This window comes from Hemiscyllium ocellatum, chromosome 1 (assembly GCF_020745735.1).
Source record: "Hemiscyllium ocellatum isolate sHemOce1 chromosome 1, sHemOce1.pat.X.cur, whole genome shotgun sequence".
Lineage (NCBI taxonomy): Eukaryota > Metazoa > Chordata > Chondrichthyes > Orectolobiformes > Hemiscylliidae > Hemiscyllium > Hemiscyllium ocellatum.
Genome location: NC_083401.1, coordinates 8,530,383 through 8,552,650, shown reverse-complemented (window position 1 = coordinate 8,552,650; position 22,268 = coordinate 8,530,383). Strand labels below are relative to the sequence as shown.

General features: G+C 42.0%; 1 protein-coding gene across 2 annotated transcripts in view; it reads right to left on the bottom strand.

Annotated features, from left to right (window-relative positions):
- wdr54 (WD repeat domain 54) overlaps nucleotides 1-22,268 on the bottom strand; it is a 70,103-nt gene that overhangs the window by 17,725 nt on the left and 30,110 nt on the right. The gene's annotated exons all lie outside the window — the stretch shown is intronic.

The window sequence follows — 22,268 nt, the reverse complement described above, 5'->3', positions numbered from 1 at the left end:
GGGCAACAAGTACATGGAAACACCACCATCTGCAAGTTCCCCTCCAAGTTATTCACCATCCTAACTTGGGAAATGTATCGGCATTCCTTCACTGTCATTGGATGAAAATCCTGAAACTCCTTCTCTTAATGACGTTGAGAATCAACCTACGGCATTTGGACTGTAGTGGTTCAAGGTAGCAGCTCATCACCACCTTCGCAAGGGCAACCAGGAATGTGCAATAAATCTGGCCAGCCAGTGATGACCATGTGAGTAAACAAATGCAAACTCTTAATGTTATCGCATCTCTACTTCTTGCATTGTATGAACATTCCAGTTGAGTTAACACAAAGGAAAGTAGATAAAAAAGGACAAAGGAGACCATCAAAACCCAATTTGGTTTGCCTTGCTGCTAATGGCTTCAACGGTTATCTGTCCCAAAATACAATGGGTTAGGAATGAAAGACACAGGAACATAGGTAGCCACTCAGCCCATCAAGACTGCTCCACCATTCAATAAGATCATTGTTGATCAAACACTGCAGTTCCTTTTACACACCCCGAACCCAATATCCCTGTACACAAGTGGAAATCAGAAAAATATCAATTGCCACCTTAACCATATTCAACCTTCCATAGCCCCTCCTTGATAAGAATTACAAACATTCAGAGTATTTGAGTACAGGAGTTGTGACATCATATTGCGCTGTACAGGACATTGGTTAGGCCACTGTTGGAATATTGTGTGCAATTCTCGTCTCCTTCCTATTGGAAAGATGCTGTGAAACATGACAGGGTTCAGGAAATATTGACAAAAATGTTGCCAGGGTTGGAGGATTTGAGTTACAGGCTGGGGCTGTTTTCCCTGGAGTGTCGGAGGCTGAGGGGTGACCTTATAAAGGTTTACAAAATTATTAGGGGCATGGATAGGGTAAATATGCAAAGTCTTTTCCTTGGGGTTAGCGAGTGCAGAACTAGAGGGCATAGGTTTAGGGTGAGAGGAGAAAGATATAAAAGAGATCTAAGGGGCAAAGTTTTCAGAGGGTGTGATGTGTATGGAATGAGCTGCCAGAGGAAGTGGAGGAGGCTGGTACAATTGCAACATGTAAGAGGCATTTGGATGTTATATGAATCGGAAGGGTTTGGAGGGATATGGGCCGGACGCTGGCAGGTGGGACTAGACTGGGTTGGGATATTTGGTTGGCATGGATAGGTTGGACTGAAGGGTCTGTTTCCATGCTGCACATCTCTATGACTCTAATTAAAAGTAAATTCTCCTCTTCTCGGAGATACTGCCATTTACTGTTATTAAAGACTACACTGCACATTTTGGGTGAAGGACATTTCATCTAGGCTGGACAGGAAGCTGGAGAGGAGGGATCCAGTTGTTGTCATCTGGTACTACTTACTTGAATGAATGCATAAAATAAACTAATTCACTGCATAAATGGAGATTAATGGGTAATAACCATTATAGAGATATGGTCATAAGGAAATTGAAGTTGAGAACTGAACATTCAGGGGTAAGAGACCTATTGAAAGAACTGGCAGGAAGGGAAGAATGGTGATATGGCATTCTTAGTACAAGATGGATTTAGTACAATAACAAGAAATGATCTTGGATCGGAAGATGTAGAATCCATATGGAAGGAGGTAAGAAAAAAATAAGGGAACATTGTAGTCATCTAGAGGCTCCATAATAGTCACACAGTGCAAGGACAGATTCGGGATAGTCAACATGGCTTTGAGCGTGGGAAATCATGTCTCACAAATTTGATTGAGCTTTTTGAAAAAGTAACAAAGAAGATTGATGAGGGCAGAGCAGTAGATGTGATCTATATGGACAAGGCGTTCGACAAGGTTCCCCATGGGAGACTGATTAGCAAGGTTAGATCTCATGGAATACAGGGAGAACTAGCCATTTGGATACAGAACTGGCTCAAAGATAGAAGATAAAGGGTGGTGGTGGAGGGCTGTTTTTCAGATTGGAGGCCTGTGACCAGTGGAGTGCCACAAGGATCGGTGCTGGGCCCTCTACTTTTTGTCATTTACATAAATGATTTGGATGCAAGCATAAGAGGTACAGTTAGTAAGTTTGCAGATGACACCAAAATTGGAGGTGTAGTGAACAACGAAGAGGGTTACCTCAGATTACAACAGGATCTGGACCAGATGGGCCAATGGGCTGAGGAGTTGCTGATGGAGTTTAATTCAGATAAGTGCAAGGTGTTACATTCTGGGAAAGCAAATCTTAGCAGGACTTGTACACTTAATGGTAAGGTCCTAGGGAGTGTTGCTAAACAAAGACTCCTTGGGGTGTAGGTTCATAGCTCCTTCAAAGTGAAGTCGCAGGTAGATAGGATAGTGAAGAAGGCGTTTGGAATGCTTACCTTTATTGGTCAGAGTATTGAGTACAGGAGTTGGGAGGTCATGTTGCGGCTGTACAGGACATTGGTTAGGCCACTGTTGGAATATTGCGTGCAATTCTGGTCTCCGTCCTATCGGAAAGATGTTGTGAGACTTGAAAGGGTTCAGAAAAGATTTACAAGGATGTTGCCAGGGTTGGAGGCTGGGGCTGTTTTCCCTGAAGCATCGGGGGCTTATAGAGGTTTACAAAATTATGAGGGGCATGGATAGGATAAATAGACAAAGTCTTTTCCCTGGGGTCGGGTAGTCCAGAACTAGAGGGCATAGGTTTAGGATGAGAGGGGAAAGATATAAAAAAGATGTAAGGGGCAACTTCTTCACGCAGAGGGTGGTATGTGTATGGAATGAGCTGCCAGAAGAAGTGGTGGAGGCTGGTACAATTGCAACATTTAAGAGGCATTTGGATGGGTATATGAATAGGAAGGGTTTGGAGGAATATGGGCCGGATGCTGGCAGGTGGGACTAGATTGGGTTAGGATATCTGGTCGGCATGGACGGGTTGGACTGAAGGGTCTATTTCCATGCTGTACATCTCTATGACTCTATGGGGCAGAGATTAAATGAGAAGATTTTAGGAGGAAGGTATAAAGGAGACATCAGAGGTAGGTTCTTTACGCAGAGAGTTAGGAGTGCACGGAATGCGTTGCCAGCTGAGGTGGTAGAAGCGAAGTCATTGGGGACATTTAAGCGACTGCTGGACATGCACATGGATAGCAGTGTGTTGAGGGGTGCGTAGGTTAAGTGAGTATATTTTACATTAGGATTAAGTCTCAGCACAACATCATGGGACTAAGTGCCTGTTCTGTGCTGTACGTTTCTATATTCTATAAGAAGGGTGTGTAAAAACGACAATACATTGTTCGGTGACTTTAAGCTTTCTGTGGATTGGCAGAGGTAGCCATAAAGAAGAATTCAAGGAATGTAAGGGACAGTGTTCTCAAACAATATGATCGAACCAGGGATCAAGCTATTGTGGATCTGGTAATGTGTAATGAGGCAGGTTTAACAAATAATGTCGGAGTAAAAGATCCCTGAGGAGATATTGACCACAGTATGGTAGAATTTAGCATTCAGTTTGAGAATGAGAAACTTGGGTGAGAAACAACTATTCAAAATGTAAACAAGGGTAAGTACATGGGAATGAAGACAGAGTTGGCTGCAGTGAACTGGGAAAGGAGTTTACCAAAAAATGACAATTGATTGGCAAAATAATTCTGGGTAGGATTGAAAGGAACAGGGTGGTCATTATGAGGGACATCTCCCATAATTCCCCAATATTGAATGGAAATGCTGTAACTCTAGTGCATCTGATGGATCAGTTGTTGTCCAATGTGTGCAGGAGGGTTTCCTGACACAGTATGTCGAAGGGCTGACAAGAGGGGAGGCCACACTGGATCTGGTGCTTGGAAATGAACCAGGCCAGGTCTTTGACATAGTGGTAGGTGACCACTTTGGAGAGAGTGACTATAATTCAGTTACATTTAGTTTAGCACTGAAAGGGGACAGGTACATGCCACAGGGCAAGAGTTATCGATGGGGTATGGGTAATTATAATGCAATTAGGCAAGTGTTTGGAGGCATAGAATAGGGTAGCAAAATGCTGGGGATAGGGACAATCGAAATGCGGAGCTGGTTTAAGGGACAGATATTGCACGTCCTTGAAAGATGTGTCCCTGACAGGCAGGGAGGAAGTGATAAGGTAAGAACCGTGGTTTACTACAGAAATTGCATCTCTTGTTAAGCAAAAGGAGGAGGTTTATGTGACGATGAGACAAGATGGTTCAGATGAGGCAATGGAGAGTTACAGATCAGCTAGGAAGGATATAAAGAGAGAGTTAAGAAGGGCAAAGAGAGGACATGAGCAGTCTTTAGCAGATAGAATAAAGGAAAACTCTAAAGCTTTCTATAGGTATGTGAGGAATAAAAGGATGACTAGCGTAGGAATAGGGCCAGTCAAAGACAGAAGTGGGAAGTTGTGTGTGGATCCTGTGGACATTGGAGATGTGCTAAATGAATATTTCTCATCAGTTTTCACTCAGGAAAAGGAGAATCTTGTAGAGGAGGAGAATGAGATGTGACATATTAGACTAGAAAGGATCGAGGTTAGTAAGGAAGAGGTGATATCAATTCTAGAAGGAGTGAAAGTAGACAAGTCCTCTGGACTGGATGGGATTTAGCCGAGGATTCTCTGGGAACCTAGGGAGGAGATGGCGGAACCTTTGGCTTTGATCTTTAAGTCGCTATTGTCTATGGGTTTAGTACCAGAGGACTGGAGGATTGCAAATGTTGTGCCCTTGTTCAAGAAGAGCCGTAAAGATGACCCAGGTAATTAGAGGAGCAGGAAAATCGACGTTTCGGGCCTGCACCACCATTCATTATGGTCATGGCTGATCATCCTCAATCAGTATCCTGTTCCTGCATTATCTCCATAACCTTTGATTCCACTATCCTTGAGAGCTCTATCCAACTCTTTCTTAAACGAATCCAGAGACTGGGCCTCCACTGCTCCCTCTAGGGCAGAGCATTCCACACAGCCACCACTCTCTGGGTGAAGAAGTTTCTCCTCATCTCTGTCCTAAATGGCCTATTCCTTATTTCTGAGCTGTGTCCTCTGGTTCGGGACTCACCCCTCAGCGGAAACATGTTTCCTGCTGCCAGAGTGTCCAATCCTTTAATAATCTTATACATCTCAATCAGATACCCTCTCAGTCTTCTAAACTCGAGGGTATACAAGCCCAGTTGCTTCAATCTTTCAACATAGGATAGTCCTGCCATTCCAGGAATTGACCTTGTGAACCTATGCTGCACTCCCTCAATAGCCAGAATGCCTTTCCTCAAATTTGGAGACCAGAACTGCACACAATATTCCAGGTGTGGTCTCACCAGGGCCCTGTACAGCTGCAGAAGGACCTCTTTGCTTCTATACTCAATCCCTCTTGTTATGAAGGCCAGCATGATATTAGCTTTCTTCACTACCTGCTGTACCTGCATTGACTGGTGTACAAGAGCACCCAGATCTCTTTGTACTGCCCCTTTACCTAACTTGATTCCATTTAGGTAGTAATCTGCCTTCCTGTTCTTGCCACCAAAGTGGATAACCATACATTAAACTGCATCTGCCATGCATCTGTCCACTCACCTAACCTGTCCAGGTCACCCTGTAGTCTCCTAACATCCTCCTCACATTTCACCTGCCACCCAGCTTAGTATCATCAGCAAACTTGCTAATGTTACTATTAATACCATCTTCTATATCATTAATCAATATTGTAAATACCTGTGGTCCCAGCACTGATCCCTGCGGTACCCCACTGGTCACCACCTGCCATTCCGAAAGGGAGCCGTTTATCACTACTCTTTGTTTCCTGTCAGCCAACCAACTTTCAATCCAAATTAGTACTTTGCCCCCAATACCATGCGCCCTAATTTTGCTCACTAACCTCCTATGTGGGACTTTATCAAAGGCTTTCTGAAAATCCACTACATCTACTGGATCTCCCTTATCTATCTTCAGTTACATCCTCAAAAAATTCCAGAAGATTAGTCAAGCATGATTTCCCCTTCATAAATCCATGCTGACTCTGTCCTATCCTGTTACTACTATCCAGATGTGTCGTAATTTCATCCTTTATAATAGACTCCAGCATCTTTCCCACCACTGAGGTCAGACTAACTGGTCTATAATTTCCTGCTTTCTCTCTCGCTCCTTTCTTAAAAAGTAGCACAACATTAGCCACCCTCCAATCCACAGGAACTGATCTTGAATCTATCGAATTCTGGAAAATAATCACCAACGCATCTATGATTTCTAGAGCCACCTCCTTCAGTACCCTGGGATGTAGACCATCAGGGCCCAGGGACTTATCAACCTTCAGACCTAACAGTCTCTCCAACACCAATTCCTAGCAAATACAAATTCCCTTCAGTTCAGATCCTTCAGCCACTGTTACCTCAGGGAGATTGCTTGTGTCTTCCCCAGTGAACACAGATCTGAAGTACCAATTCAATTCTTCTGCCATTTCTTTGTTCCCTGTAATATATTCCCCTATTTCTGTCTTTAAGGGCCCAATTTTAGTCTTAACCAATTTTTTCCCTTTTACATACCTAAAAAAGCTTTTACTATCCTCCTCTATATTTTTGCCCAGTTTGCCTTCGTACTTCATTTTTTCCATGCGTATTTCCTTCTTAGTAATCCCCTGTTGTTCTTCAAAAGCTTCCCAGTCCTCTGTTTTCCCACTCATCTTTGCTATGTTATACTTTTTCTCTTTTGACTTTATGTGTTTCTTAACTTTCCTCGTCAGCCACGGCCACCCCTGCCTCCTCATAGGATCTTTCTTCCTTTTTGGAATGAACTGATCCTGCATCTTCTGCATTATACCCAGAAATATCTGCCATTGTTCCTCCACTGCCATCCCTGATAGACAACATAGTTTCGTCAAAGACAGATGACGTCTCACAAACCTCACTGAATTTGTTTGAGATGGTGACCAAGGATGCGGATGAGGTTAGGCCAGTTGACCTGGTATACATAGAGGTAAAAACAATGACTGCAGATGCTGGAAACCAGAATTTAGATTAGAATGGTGCTGGAAAAACATCAGTTCAGGCAGCATCTGAACAGCAGTAAAATTGATGTTTCGGGCAAAAGCCCTTCATCAGGAAGCAGTAAAATCGACGTTCTGGGGAAAAGCCCTTCCATGGACTTCAGTAGACCCTTCGATAAGGTTCCACATGGTAGGATGTTGGAGAAAATGCAGAGGTTTAGGATTGAGGGTGATTGAACAGTTTGGATTAGAAACTGGCTTTCTGAAAGAAGGCAGCGAGTGGTATTTGATGGAAAATATTCAGCCTGGAGTCAGGTTACTAGTGGTGTGCCACAAGGATGTTTTGGGATCACTGCTGTTTGTTATTTTTATAAATGACTTATTTGCAGGCATAGGTGGATGGGACGCTAAGTTTGCAGATGACACTAAAGTTGGTGGAGTTGATGCAGTGTGGAAGGATGGTGCAGGCTGCAGGGGGACTTGGATAAATTACAGAATTAGGCTGAGAGGTGGCAAATGCAGCTAAATGTGAACTGATTCACTTTGGAAAGAATAACAGGAAGGCAGAATACTGGGTCAATAGAAAGAATCTAGGTAGTGTGGATGTGCAGAGGGATATTGGAATCCATGTGCATAGATCCCTGAAAGTTGCCACCCAGGGTGATAGTGCTGTTAAGAAAGCATATGGTGTGTTAGGTTTAATTGGTAGAGGGATTGAGTTCTGGAGCTGTAACGTCATGCTGCATCTATAAAAAACGCTAGTGCAGCCACACTTGGAATATTATGTACAGTTCTGGTCACTCCATTACAGGAAGAATGTGGAAAGCATTGGAAAAGGTGCAGAGGAGATTTACCAGGACGTTGCCTGGTCTAGAGAGAAGGTCTTATGAGGAAAGGCTGAGAGACTTGGGTCTGTTCTCATTGGAAAGAAGAAGGCTAGGAGGGGATTTGATCGAAATGTAGATGATCAGAAGATTAGACAGGGTAGACAGTGAGAGTCTTTTTCCAAGGATGATGATGTCAGCTTGTATGAGGGGGCAGAACTACAAATTGAGGGATGATATATTTAAAACAGATGTCAGAGGCAGGTTCTTTATTCAGAATGGTAAGGGGGTGGAATGCGCTGCCTGCCAATGTACTTAACTAATCCTTGGATAAGCAAATGGATGATGATGGGATAGTGTAGGGGGACGAACTGAGAATAGTTCACAGGTCGGTGCAACATCAAGGGCCGAATGGCCTGTTCTGCACTGTACTGTTCTATGATGAACAATGGCAGAAAAATAGGTTGTGTCTCACAGCAAAGAAATAATCCAGTGAGGAAGTGGGATTCTAGAAAGGGGATAAAGTAACTATGGCTAACCAGGGAAATTAAAGCCATTATCAAATTGATAGGAAAAATATACTTTGTGGCAAAGATCAGTGATAATTAAAGAATTGGGAAAATTTTAAAAGTCAACAAAAGATGACAAAGAAAATATTAACGAAGAAAATAAATCATGAGAGCAAAGTAGCAATTAATCACCAAGAGTTGGTTTGAATATGTAAATTCAAGAAGAGAGCAGTTAAACCCTTTGACAATGAAGCCAGTGAAATAATAACGGGGAGCCAGGAAATGGCAGAACAGTCAACAAATACTTTGCATCAGCCTTCATGGTGGAGGATACTAATAACATTCCGAAAATACTAAATAGTGAAGGGGTTAAAGTATTCTGAAAATACTAAATAGTGAAGGGGTTAAAGCATTCTGAAAATACTAAATAGTAAAGGGGTTAAAGCATTCCGAAAATACTAAATAGTGAAGGGGTTAAAGCATTCCGAAAATACTAAATAGTGAAGGGGTTAAAGCATTCCGAAAATACTAAATAGTGAAGGGGTTAAAGTATTCCGAAAATACTAAATAGTAAAGGGGTTAAAGTATTCCGAAAATACTAAATAGTGAAGGGGTTAAAGTATTCTGAAAATACTAAATAGTGAAGGGGTTAAAGCATTCCGAAAATACTAAATAGTGAAGGGGTTAAAGTATTCTGAAAATACTAAATAGTGAAGGGGTTAAAGCATTCCGAAAATACTAAATAGTAAAGGGGTTAAAGTATTCTGAAAATACTAAATAGTGAAGGGGTTAAAGCATTCCGAAAATACTAAATAGTAAAGGGGTTAAAGCATTCCGAAAATACTAAATAGTGAAGGGGAGCAGGGAGGAAATAAACACAATAACTATCACTAGACCAGACACTGAACAAATCTAGACACCAAGGTGCTGGGGCCATCAGCAGCAGCAGCAGCAGAATCAAACTCCAACCCAATCTGGCCTCTTGGCCCGGCATACTCTCAAACTCTACTGTTACCAGCAAGCTGGGGATCAATCCTGATTCAATCAAGAGTGCAGGATGGCATGCCATAAGCAGTATTAAGTTCACCTAAAGATGAAATGTGAACCTGGTAAAGCTACCAAACAGGACTACTTGCATAAACAGAAAGTAATAGATGGGACGAAGAGATCCTGCAGCCAAAGGATCAGATCTATACTCCACAATCCTGTCACACCCAGCTGTGGACAAATTAAAACCCACACAGTACCAGGTTACAGTGAAACAGATTTATTTGCAAATACAAGCTTTTGGAGAGCTGCTCCTTTGTCAGCACTCTGAAACCTTGTGATTTCAAACAAACCTGTTGGACTATAATCTGATGTCATGTGACTTTTAACTTTTTCCACCCCAGTCCACACTGGCACCTCCAAATCATGACATCCAGTTGTGAACAATGATGGAAAATTAAATAACTCACTGGAGGAGGAGGCTCGGTAAACATCCTAGCCTCAATACTGGGGGAACCAGCACACCATAATACAAGGCTGAAGCATTCAGAACAATCTTCAGCCAACGTGCCAAGTGAATGTGCCAGCTCAACCCTCTCCAGTGGTCCACAGCATCACAGTTGCCAGACTTCAGTGAACTTAATTCAACATGCATATAATATCAAGAAACAGTTGGGGGCACTGGATAATGTAAAGGCTGCAGGGCATGACAACATTCCAGCTAAAGGACTGGAGACATGCCCCACACAAGTGCCAAGCAAAGATCATCTCCAATAAATGAAAATCAAACCTTCTCCCTTTACATTTAATGGTATTAACATCCAATCTCAACATACTGCAGGTTACCATTGACCAAGAACTGAATTGGACTAGCCATATAAATACAGTGGCTGCAAGAATTGGTCAGAGACTACAAATCCTGCAGTGAATAATTCGCTTCCTGACTCCCGAAAGTCTGTCCAAAAACTACAAGGCACAAGTCAGGAGTGTGATAGAATACTCCCCAATTGACTGGATGAGTGCAGCTCTGACAGGCAAGATGACTGACACCATTCATGACAAAGCAAACCACTCAATTGGCACCACCTCCACAAACATTCATTTCCTCCCTACTAATGCTCAGTAGCTGCAGTGTGTTACCATTTACAAGATAAACAGCAGAAAATCACCTGGGATCCTTCAGCAGCACCTTCCAAATCCACAAACACCACCATCTAGATGATCAAGAGCAGCAATTACATGGAAACACCACCATCTGGAGGCCAGATACCATCCTGACATGAAAACATATCATTGTTCCGTCACTGTTGCTGGGTAAAAATTCTAGAACCCCCTCCTAGATTTACTTACATCAAATTAACTGCACATTTTCAAGAATACAGCTCATCACCACTTTCTTAATAGCCATCAGGGATTTGAATAAATTCAGACGAAACCAATGATATTAACATCTCATGAATGAAAATAAACAAATGCCTTCTTTTTACAATCTTACTTCTGATTTAAGGCTAACTGGTCTGTAGTGCCCTGTTTTCTTTATTACTCCCTTCTTAAATAGTGGAGTTACATTTGTTAACTTCAAGTCTGCAGGAATCAATCCCAATCTAGAATTTTGCAGGACTATCTCCACCTACTCTGGATATTGACTATCAAGTCCAGGGCACTTATCAACTTTCAGCTCTGTTTTTTTTAGTACAATCTTCTTACTATCACTAACGTTTTATAAATCCTCATTTTCCCTCGTCACCTTGATCTCCAGTTCCGGATGTTTCCTTACATGTTCTCCAATGAAAATGGACACAAATCAATCATTTAGCTTTCTATTATTTCTCTATTCCCCATTATAAATTCTCCTAACTCCTGGTTACAACGAATTATTTGTTTTCGTTGTTGTGAATTGAAGGTAGGTAGTGTACCTTTAAGAGAGAGTGAATGTTGTTTTGTATGGACATGTCATATGACTAGCTAGCAATCTCAGAGTGTATTGAAATTGAAAATATGTAACAGTTGGCTGTGAAAAGGATACCCGAGTTGGTAGCTATTTTGACAATTTGAATTTAACCAATCAGTTTACATTATGCTTCAGGATACTAAAACCCAATCGAGTTTGAACTTATTGTGTGCCAACGTTGAATGAATGAGATGATCCGATATTAGGGGTATAAAAAAACCAGGCATTTTTAAAGTTAGACAGTGTAACTGCCATCGAAACATTCTCGATCGAAGGTACCTTTTCCATATGAAACATCCTCACAGAAGACGACGACCCAGGGAGACCTTCAGCCGAAAGAAGAAAGACACCGATGACAACAGTCACTGTGTGGTTTTGAAATTAAGTTGATGTAATTTTAAGAAGTGTTTTATTGGAACAGTATATTGTTATATTGTTATAGAGTTGGAGGCTGATAACAAGCAGTTAAGAAAAAGCGGAAGGCTTAGAGTTGTGAATAGTTGTTTTTTTAATGTTCACTTTTAGAGTTAAAGAATAGATTGATATTATTTTTATTAAATAGTGGAATGTGGGAGATCTCTATCACTCATATATTTTAACAGATTATGAGACAAAGTGAGTTTTTCTGGGTGTTTAGTTTAATTAACAGAGGGGTTCACTGCCATTTCATAACATTGTCTAAGACTTCCTTTTCACTATTGTTTTGGCCAATCACATCAGCTGAGTGCTTAACTTGGAAGTCCCAAACTTCCGACAAACTGGCTTCCTTGGATATGCAGGTTTTAAACCTATTCCCTGTGTCCACTAAGAAAACCAGAAGAGAAAGAAGCTTCTAAACTCAATCCCTCCCAGTCTGATTTTGGAACTCTATACTTCAATTGTGAAGTAACCAATTGCTGCACTTTCATCAGTAATTCAACTGCACTCAAGCTCCTGTGAAAGGGCTTCTGTCATTGCCAAATGAAAGAACTCCAAGTAACCTTGTCATATCAGATTCATAAATTCACATAAACTAATTATGATCTCTTTGGATTTGAAGTAATTTCATGGATTCATACAGTGCAGAAAAGGCCTTTTGACCCATTGAGTTTGCACCAATATAACTACCACTACAAGTACGCTCATCCCAATTCCCTGCACTGGTCCCATATCCTTGAATGTTATGATATTTGAAGTGCTCATCAAAATATTTATTAAAAGTTGTAAGGTTTCCAGCTTCCAGTTGTAAGGTTTCCAGCTTCCAGTTCCCAGGCACTGCACTCCAGATTCTCACCACCTGCTGAATGAAAAAGATTTTTCCCCAAATGCCCTCTAAGTCTCCTGCCCCTTACACTAAAACTATGCCTCTCATCCAAGAGGAACAGCTGCTCTCTATTCACCCTGTCCGTACTCGTATAATCTTATACACCTCAATCATACCCACCTTTAGAACAGAGTCTTCTCTCCTCCAGAGAAAACAATCCAAACCTATCTAGTCTCTCCCGATAGCTCAATTTCTCCATTCCAGGTCACATCCTGGTGAATCTACTCTGTACGCTCCCCTGTGCTATCATATCCTTCCTGTAATGAGGTGACCAGAGTGCACACAGGTCTCCTGACCAACACTCTGCACAACTTCAACATTATCTCCTTGCTCATATACCCTACACCATGACTGATGAAAGCAAGTGTCCCATAGGCCTTCTTAACTCTTCCATTCATGTACTCTGCTGACTTCAGGAATCTGTTCCTATAAGCTGGCCAGTGTCCTGTCATTCATTAGACACTCCTTCATCATGTTTCTTCTTCCAAAATGCATCACCTTGCACTTATCAGGGTTAAATATCATCTGCCATCGCTCTGCCCATCTGACGATCCCATCTATATCTTCCCTACAACTATCTTCTTCACTATTAACTACCTATCAATCTTGGTGTCGTGCAAATTTGCTTAACTTTCTCCCCACATTGACATCAATATCATTATTGAATATAACAACAATAACACTTTTAGTACTGATCCTTGTGGTACACCAATCTCCAGTCACTCAAACAGCCTTCCACCATTACCCTTTGTGACCTGTTACTAAGCCAGTTCCTGATCCATCTCGGGAAGTTTCCCTCAATTCCATGTGCTTCATCTTACTCGATCAGTCTCCCATGTGGGACCTTGTTAAAACCTTTGCCAAAATCTGTATAAACTATATCGACTGAACTTCCCTCATCCACATATTTGATCACATTTACAAAATGTTCTAACAAATGTGCTAGGCCTGACCTCACTCTGACATAGCCATGCTGACTAACTCTAATTAACCCATGTCTTTCTAAGCGGGTATTAATTCATTCCTTCAGAACTTTCTCCAAGAGTTTCCTGATCACTGATGTGAAACTCATTGGTCTGTAATTTCCTGGTGCCTCTCTACCACCCCTCTTAAAAGGTGGAACCGCATTTGCCATTCTCGTCCTCTGGCACTTCCCCTGGGGTTAGAGAGGAATTAAACAATTGTGACAAAGCCCCTGCAGTTTCCAGCCTTACCTCCAACACCATCCTGAGATGCAATTCATCCAGGCCAGGGGATTTATCTGTGTTTAAGCCCAACAGAGTCCCCAACACCTCCCCCATTTCCTCACAGTCCCTTTTCCTGAATTCCATATCTACATTCCCCCTTTCCAGAGTGAAGACCAAAGAGAAGTATTCATTCGACTCCTCTCTAACATACTGTGGTTTCACACACACATTGCCCCCTTGGTCCCTAATAAGCCCTACTCTTCCCTGTTTAACCTCTAATGAATTTATAAAATATCTTAGGATTCCCCTTAATCCTTCTCATATCCCCTTTTTTGGTTTTTAATTGGTTAAGTTCCCTGCATTCCTCTTTTCTTTATCAGATACCTTTGTATATGAATGCGGGTTACGAAAAGTTCCCCAGGGATTTAATTGCTGTAATAAATTCTACTTTGCTTTAATCCTGAAGCTTTTGCTTTGATTATTTTAAACTGGACTTTAAACTGGCAAACAAGATTTAGGGAAACAACATATCAATCTCTGTTTTTAAAAGATAATAAGAAAATAAAATTTTAAAACACTTGTTACAAACTCAAGTGGCAAGCACACAAAACACAAAAGCGGTTACCACTAAACCTCTTTATCTTATACCTAGATTAATTGAATGCTGGCCTTGTATTCCACTCCTTGATGACATAAAGAAGAACTAACATATGCCTCAGTTATACAGAATTCTGGTCAGAGCCTATCCAGAGGAGTATGTTAAGTTTAGGGTCCCACACTTTAGAAACCATATATTGACTTTGTAGGGGGCTACTGCACAGATCTGCTAGAATGATAGAACTTTAAGTTTTGAGAAAAGGTTGCTTTAACAGCACTATGTTGCTTCAAATTTAGAAAGCTTCAGGGATGATCTAATAGGATCTGATAGCTTGTTTATAACACATTCATTAACAGAACTTTGGCATAAGGAGTAATGTGAGAACTTGTCACACATCCCTAATTGCCCTTAAGGGGGTGATGCGCCCCTGTTTTGAATCACTTTAGTCTATCAGGTAAACATCCATCCACAGTGCTATGAGAGAGAGAGAAAGAGAGAGAATTCAAATGTTTTATACTGTTAATTTGTCCTGGATTATCATTTCCCTACTACTGAGGTTAAATTGGCTGGCCTGTAGCTTCTGGGTTCACCCTAACAACTGCTTTTGATCAAGAGTGCAACATTTGGCATTACTAAGTCCAATGACACCAATTCTGTATCCAAAGAGGATTGGAAGATTATGTCCTGTGGCTCCACAATTTCTGCCAAAAGTAATAGGAACAAGAGTAGGCCAGATGGCCTCTTGAGCCTGCTGCCATTAAATAGGACCATGGCTGATCTAACTTTCCTCATGTCCACTTTCCTCCTTTTTTCCCGAAACACTTGACTCCCCAACTAATCAAGAATCTACCTGTCTCTGCCTTTAAATGCACAATGACTCTGCCCCTACAGTTCTCAACTCTCTGAAAGAAGCAACTCCTTGTCATCTCAGTCTTAAATGGTGCCCCTTTATCTGGTCCCAGACTCTCCCATGAAGGAGAACATCCTCTCAGCACTTACCCTGTCAATGCCCCTAAGAATCCAATACATTTCAAGGAGATTACCTCTCATTCTTCTAAACTTGTTTAATGTTTGCTCATAAGGCAATCCCTCTGTACCACAGATCATCCTAGTAAACCTTCTCTGAACTGTCTTCAATGAAATTATATATTTCCTTAAATAAGGGGACCCAAAATGCTCATAGTACTCCAGATGAGGTCTCACCAGCATCATGTAAAGTTACATTAAGTCTTTCCGAGTCTCATAGTCTAACTCCCTTGAAATAAGGCCAACATCCCCTAAACAAAGAACAATGCAGCACAGGAACAGGTCCTTCAGCTCACCACCAAGACTGCACTGACAGATGATGCCTTTCTAAACTAAAAACGTTTTTCTGCTTAAACATTGCTACATTCCCCAGTAATTGATATTGCGAATGAATGTATTAAAAAGCTATTAAATTTCTATTAGATCACCTCTGCACCTTCTAAATTTGAAGGAACATAGAGCTGTTCAAGTAACCTGGGGAAAAAAAGACTTCAACTTTTCAATTCTATCCATACCTCCCATAATTTTGTGAACTTCTATCAAGTCACCTTTCTCCTTGGATGTTCAAGTGAAAACAAACCAACTTCAAAGCTAATACCCTCCAACCAAGCAACATTCTAGTAAACCGTTTCTGTACCCTCTCTAAAGCCTTCACACTCTTCTGGTAGTATGACGATCAGAACTGTATGCAATATTACAAATGTGGCCCAACTAACGTCCGATACAGCTGCAACATGATTTGCTAATTTTTATAATCTATGCCACAACTGAAGAAGTCAAGTACGATATATGCCTCTTGACCATATTATCCATTTGCATTGCCACTTTCATGAAACTGTGGACCTGTATGTCTAGATCCCTCTATTTACTGATGCTACTAAGAATTCTGCCATTGACTGTATACTTCCGTCCTGCATGAACATCTCCCGAAATGCATTACTTCACATTTGTCCAGGCTAAAACCCTTCTGCTATTTCTCTGGTCAAGTCTCTAGACTTTCTACATTGTGCTGTATCCTCTGGCCGCCCTCCTCACCATCTGCAGCTCCCTAATCTTTGTGTCATCTGCAAACCTATTAACTAGGCCACTTACATTTTCTTCCATGTATGTATGTGTGTGTGTATATATATATATATATATTACAAATAACAGGAGTCCCAGCACTGATCCCTGTCAAACACGACTGGCCCCAGATCTTCAATTTGAAAACATCCTTCCATTGCCTCCATCTTCTATGACTAAGCCAGTTCTGTATCCATTCTACCAGCTCACTGCAGATCCCACACAACTTCAGCTTTTGCATCAGTCTGGTCAACAGACTTACTAAAGTCAATGTTGACAACATCTCCCTGCCCTCATCAATCATCTTTGTTACTTCCTCAAAAAACTATATTGTGTTTGTCATACATAACCTTCTCCAGACAAAGCCATGTTGCCTATCGCTACTAAGTCTATACTTTTGCAAATGTGAGTAAATTCTATCTTTAAGAACTTTCTCCAATAATTTCCCTACCAATGATGCAAGGTTCACTGGCATTATTCATTAATCCAACTTCTGGGATTATTCCTGTGGCTTTCTTAAACAAAGGAACAATATTGGCTAATTTCCAGTCTTCTGGGACCTCTCCTGTGACAAAAATTTCATACAGGGCCCCAACAATTTACTTGCTTGCCTCTCTCAGTATTCTGGGATAGGTCTGAGCAAGTCCTGGGGACTTGCCTACCTTAAATGTTTTCAAAACACCCAACACCTTTTTTATACTGACAATGTCCTACAATATCAACATACTCCTCCCAAGAATCATCACTCACCATTACTTCTCCTTTCTGAACACCAAAACAAAATATTTGTTAAGTACCTCACCCACTTCATCCAGCTCTGCATATAAATTCCCACCTTTGACCTTGAGTGGACCTATCCCTTCTCCATTTTCTTAACCCTGTTTGCCAAAGATACTTCCAGACCCATTTTTGTCTTCTTAATTCTCGGTGAGACTGAGGAGACACTATGACAACGGATAAATGGATACCGCACAACAATCACCATGCAAGTGCGCCCCCTCCCAGTCGGGGAGCACTTCAGCAGTTAAGGACATTTGGCCTTGGACCTTTCGGTGACCATCCATCAAGGCGGACTTCGGGACCGGCAACCACGCAAAGTTGTTGAGCAGAGGCTGATAGCCAAGTTCGGTAACATGAGGATGGCCTCAACCAAGACCTTGGGTTCATGTCACACTACAGGTGAACCCAATGCACTATACACTCCCCCAAACACACACACCCTTACATACACACACATTAACAGACCCTCTCTCATATACAAGCTCTCTCTCAAACGCACACACATACACACCCCACACTCACACCCACACATGCACCCTCTCACAGGCTTACACATCATCAAACTCACATAGAGTCAGAGAGATGTACAGCATGGAAACAGACCCTTCGGTCCAAACCGTCCATGCTGACCAGATATCCCAACCCAATCTAGTCCCACCTGCCAGCACCCGGCCAATATCCCTCCAAACCCTTCCTATTCATATACCCATCCAAAAGCTTCTTAACTGTTGCAATTGTACCAGCCTCCACCACTTCCTCTGGCAGCTCATTCCATACACGTACCACCCTCTGTGTGAAAAAGTTGTCCCTTAGGTCTCTTTTATATCTTTCCCCTCTCACCCTAAATCTATGCCCTCTAGTTCTGGACTCCCCGACCCCAAGGAAAAGACTTTATCCTATCCATGCCCCTCATAATTTTGTAACCCTCTATAAGGTCACCCCGCAGCCTCTGAAGCTCCAGGGAAAACAGCCCCAGCCTGTTCAGCCTCTCCCAGTAGCTCAGATCCTCAAACCCTGGCACCATCCTTGTAAATCTTTTCTGAACCCTTTCAAGTTTCACAACATCTTTACGATAGGAAGGAGACCAGAATTGCACACAATGTTCCAACAGTGGCCTAACCAATGTCCTGTACAGCCGCAACATGACCTCCCAACTCCTACACTCAATACTCTGACCAATAAAAGAAAGTATACTAAACGTCTTCTTCACCATCCTATCTACCTGGGACTCCACTTTCAAGGAGCTATGAACCTGCACTCCAAGGTCTCTTTGTTCAGCAACACTCCCTAGGACCTTACCATTAAGTGTACAAGTCCTGTTAAGATTTGCTTTCCCAAAATGCAACACCTCGCATTTATCTGAATTAAACTCCATCTGCCATTCCTCAGCCCATTGGCCCATCTGATCCAGATCCTGTTGTAATCTGAGGTAACCCTCTTCGCTGTCCACTACACGTCCAATTTTGGTGTCATCTGCAAACTTACTAACTGTACCTCTTATGCTTGCATCCAAATCATTTATGTAAATGACAAAAAGTAGAGGGCCCAGCACCGATCCTTGTGGCACTCCACTGTTCACAGGCCTCCAGTCTGAAAAACAACTCTACCTTTAAGCCAGATCTGTATCCAAATGGTTTGTTCTCCCTGTATTCCATGAGATCTAACCTTGCCAATCAGTCTCCCATGGGGAACCTTGTCGAACGCCTTACTGATGTCCATATAGGTCACATCTACTGCTCTGCCCTCATCAATCCTCTTTGTTACTTCTTCAAAAAACTCAGTCAAGTTTGTGAGACATGATTTCCCATGCACAAAGCCATGTTGACTATCCCTAATCATCCTTGCCTTTCCAAATACATGTACATCCTGTCCCTCAGGATTCCCTCCAACAACTTGCCCACCACCGAGGTCGGGCTCACCGGTCTATAGTTCCCTGGGTTGTCCTTACCACCCTTCTTAAACAGTGGCACCGCGTTTGCCAACCACCAGTCTTCCGGCACCTCACCTATGACTATCGATGATACAAATATCTCAGCAAGAGGCCCAGCAATCACTTCTCTAGCTTCCCACAGAGTTCTCCGGTACACCTAATCAGGTCCTGGGGATTTATTCACTTTTAACCGTTTCAAGACATCCAGCACTTCCTCCTTTGTAATCTGGACATTTTGCAAGATGTCACCATCTATTTCCTTGCAGTCTATATCTTCCATACTCTTTTCCACAGTAAATACTAATGCAAAATATTCATTTAGTATCTCCCACATTTTATGTGGCTCCACACAAAGGCCGCCTTGCTGATCTTTGAGGGATTCTGGATTAGTGATGCTGGAAGAGCACAGCAGTTCAGGCAGCATCCAAAGTGATCTTTGAGGGGCCCTATTCTCTCCCTAGTTACCCTCTTGTCCTTATTATATTTGTAAAAACCCTTTGGATTCTCCTTAATTCTATTTGCCAAAGCTATCCCATGTCCCCGTTTTGCCCTCCTGATTTCCCTCTTAAGTATACTCCTACTTTATACTCTTCTAGGGATTCACTCGATCTATTCTGTCTATACCTGACATATGTTTCCTTCTTTTTCTTCACCAAACCCTCAATTTCTTTAGTCATCCAGCATTCTCTTTCACCCTTACAGGAATACTTTCTCTGGATTCTTGTTATCTCATTTCTGAAGGCTTCCCATTTTCCAGCCGTCCCTTTACCTGCGAACATCTGCCTCCAATCAGCTTTCGAAAGTTCTTGCCTAATACCGTCAAAATTGGCCTTTCCCCAATTTAGAATTTCAACTTTTGGATCTGGTCTATCCTTTTCCATCACTATTTTAAAACAAATAGAATTATGGTTGCTGGCCCCAAAGTGCTCCCCCACTGACACCTCAGTCACCTGCCCTGCCTTATTTTCCAAGAGTAGGTCAAGTTTTGCACCTTCTCTAGTAGGTACATCCACATACTGAATCAGAAAATTGTCTTGTATACACTGAACAAATTCCTCTCCATCTAACCTTTAACACTATGGCAGTCCCAGTCTATGTTTGGAAAGTTAAAATCCCCTACCATAACTACCCTATTATTCTTATAGATAACTGAGATCTCCTTACAAGTTTGTTTCTCAATTTCCCTCTGACTATTAGGGGGTCTATAATACAATCCCAATAAGGTGATCAGCCCTTTCTTATTTCTCAGTTCCATCCAAATAACTTCCCTGGATGTATTTCCGGGAATATCCTCCCTCAGCACAGCTGTAATGTTATCCCTTATCAAAAATGCCACTCCCCCTCCTCTCTTGCCTCCCTTTCTGTCCTTCCAGTAGCATTTGTATCCGGAACATTAAGCTGCAAGTCCTGTCCATCCCTGAGCCATGTTTCTGTAATTGCTATGATATCCCAGTCCCATGCTCCTCACCATGTCCTGAGTTCATCTGCCTTCCCTGTTAGGCCCCTTGCATCGAAATAAATGCAGTTTAATTTAGTAGTCCTACCTTGTCCCTGCCTGCCCTGACTGTTTGACTCACTTCTGTTCTCAGCTGTACCCGTCTCAGATCGATCTCTTTCCTCACTATCTCCCTGCCACCCCCCCCCCACCTTACTAGTTTAAATCTTCCCAAGCAGTTCCAGCAAATTTCCCTGCCAGTATATTAGTCCCCTTCCAATTTAGGTGCAATCCGTCCTCCAGATACATACTTCACGAAGCTTGTGTGTGCGTGCGCGCACACACACACACACCAGGCTAACACCGACCTGATTATTATTCATATGTTTGTCCAATTTGAATGCCTTTAACATTGGCAAGTCTACTACTGTTGCAGGCAGGCCATTCCTCATCCCTACTACTCTCTGAGTAAAGAAACTACTCCTAATATCTGTTCTAAATCTATCACTCCTCAATTTAAAGCTGTCCCCTCATGTTACCTTCACCATCCAAGGAAAACAGCTGTCACTGTCCACTCTATCTAACCCTCTGATTATCTTATACGTCTCAATTAAGTCACCTCTCAACCTTCTTCTCTCTAACAAAAACAGCCCCAGTTCCCTCAGCCTTTCCTTGTGAGATCTTCCTTCCACACCAGGCAATATTCTACCAAATCTCCTCTGAACCCTTTCCAAAACTTCCACATCCTTCCTATAATGCGATGACCAGAACTGTACACAATACTCCAGGAGTGGTTTTACTAGTGTCTTGTACAGCTGAAACATGACCGCGTGGCTCTGAAGCTCAATCCCCATACCAATAAATGCCAACACACCATATATCTTCTTAATAACCCTATCAACCTGGGTGGCAACTGTCAGGACCTGGACACCGAGATCTCTCTGTTCATCTAAACTGCCAAGAATTTTACCATTAGCCCAGTACTCTGCATTCCTGTTACTTCTTCCGAAATGAATTACATCACACTTTTCTGCATTAAACTCGGTTGGCCACTTTTCAGCCCAGCTCTGCATCTTATCTATGTCCCTCTGTAACCCACAACATCCTTCGGCACTGTCCACAACTCTGCCTACCTTTGTGTCATATGCAAATTTACTAATCTATCCTATGCCCACCGCCAGGTCATTTATAAAAACGACAAACAGCAGTGGCCTCAAAACAGACCCTTGCAGCACACCACTGGTAACTGAGCTCCAGGATGAGCATTTCCTACCAACCACCTCCCTCTGTCTTCTTTCACCTAGCCAATTTCTGATGCAGACCGCTAAATCACCTCAAATCCCGAAACTCCTTATTTTGTGCAACTCACACCCACATGCACACACTCTCATAAAACACTCACTGTCTCTCCTGTACACACATGTTTATGGGGTGAATCTGTATTTGCAGAATTATATTTTAATTTGCTCAAAAAATGCATAACCTGCTGTCAATCCATGTATGACTCTCTAAATCCCACTTTAGAAATAGAGCCACTCTGACTCAAGATTGGTACATCGACAGACTTTAACCTCACACTTTTAATACATTGTCTGAGTTGAGGTGACACATTTTGTTAAAAAACCTGGTTATCTTGAGAATGTGACTTAAGAGGAGATCTGGGATTTACATATTAACGAACCAAAACTAGCAAAACCATTCTAAAAGATGAAAAATTTCATCTAAA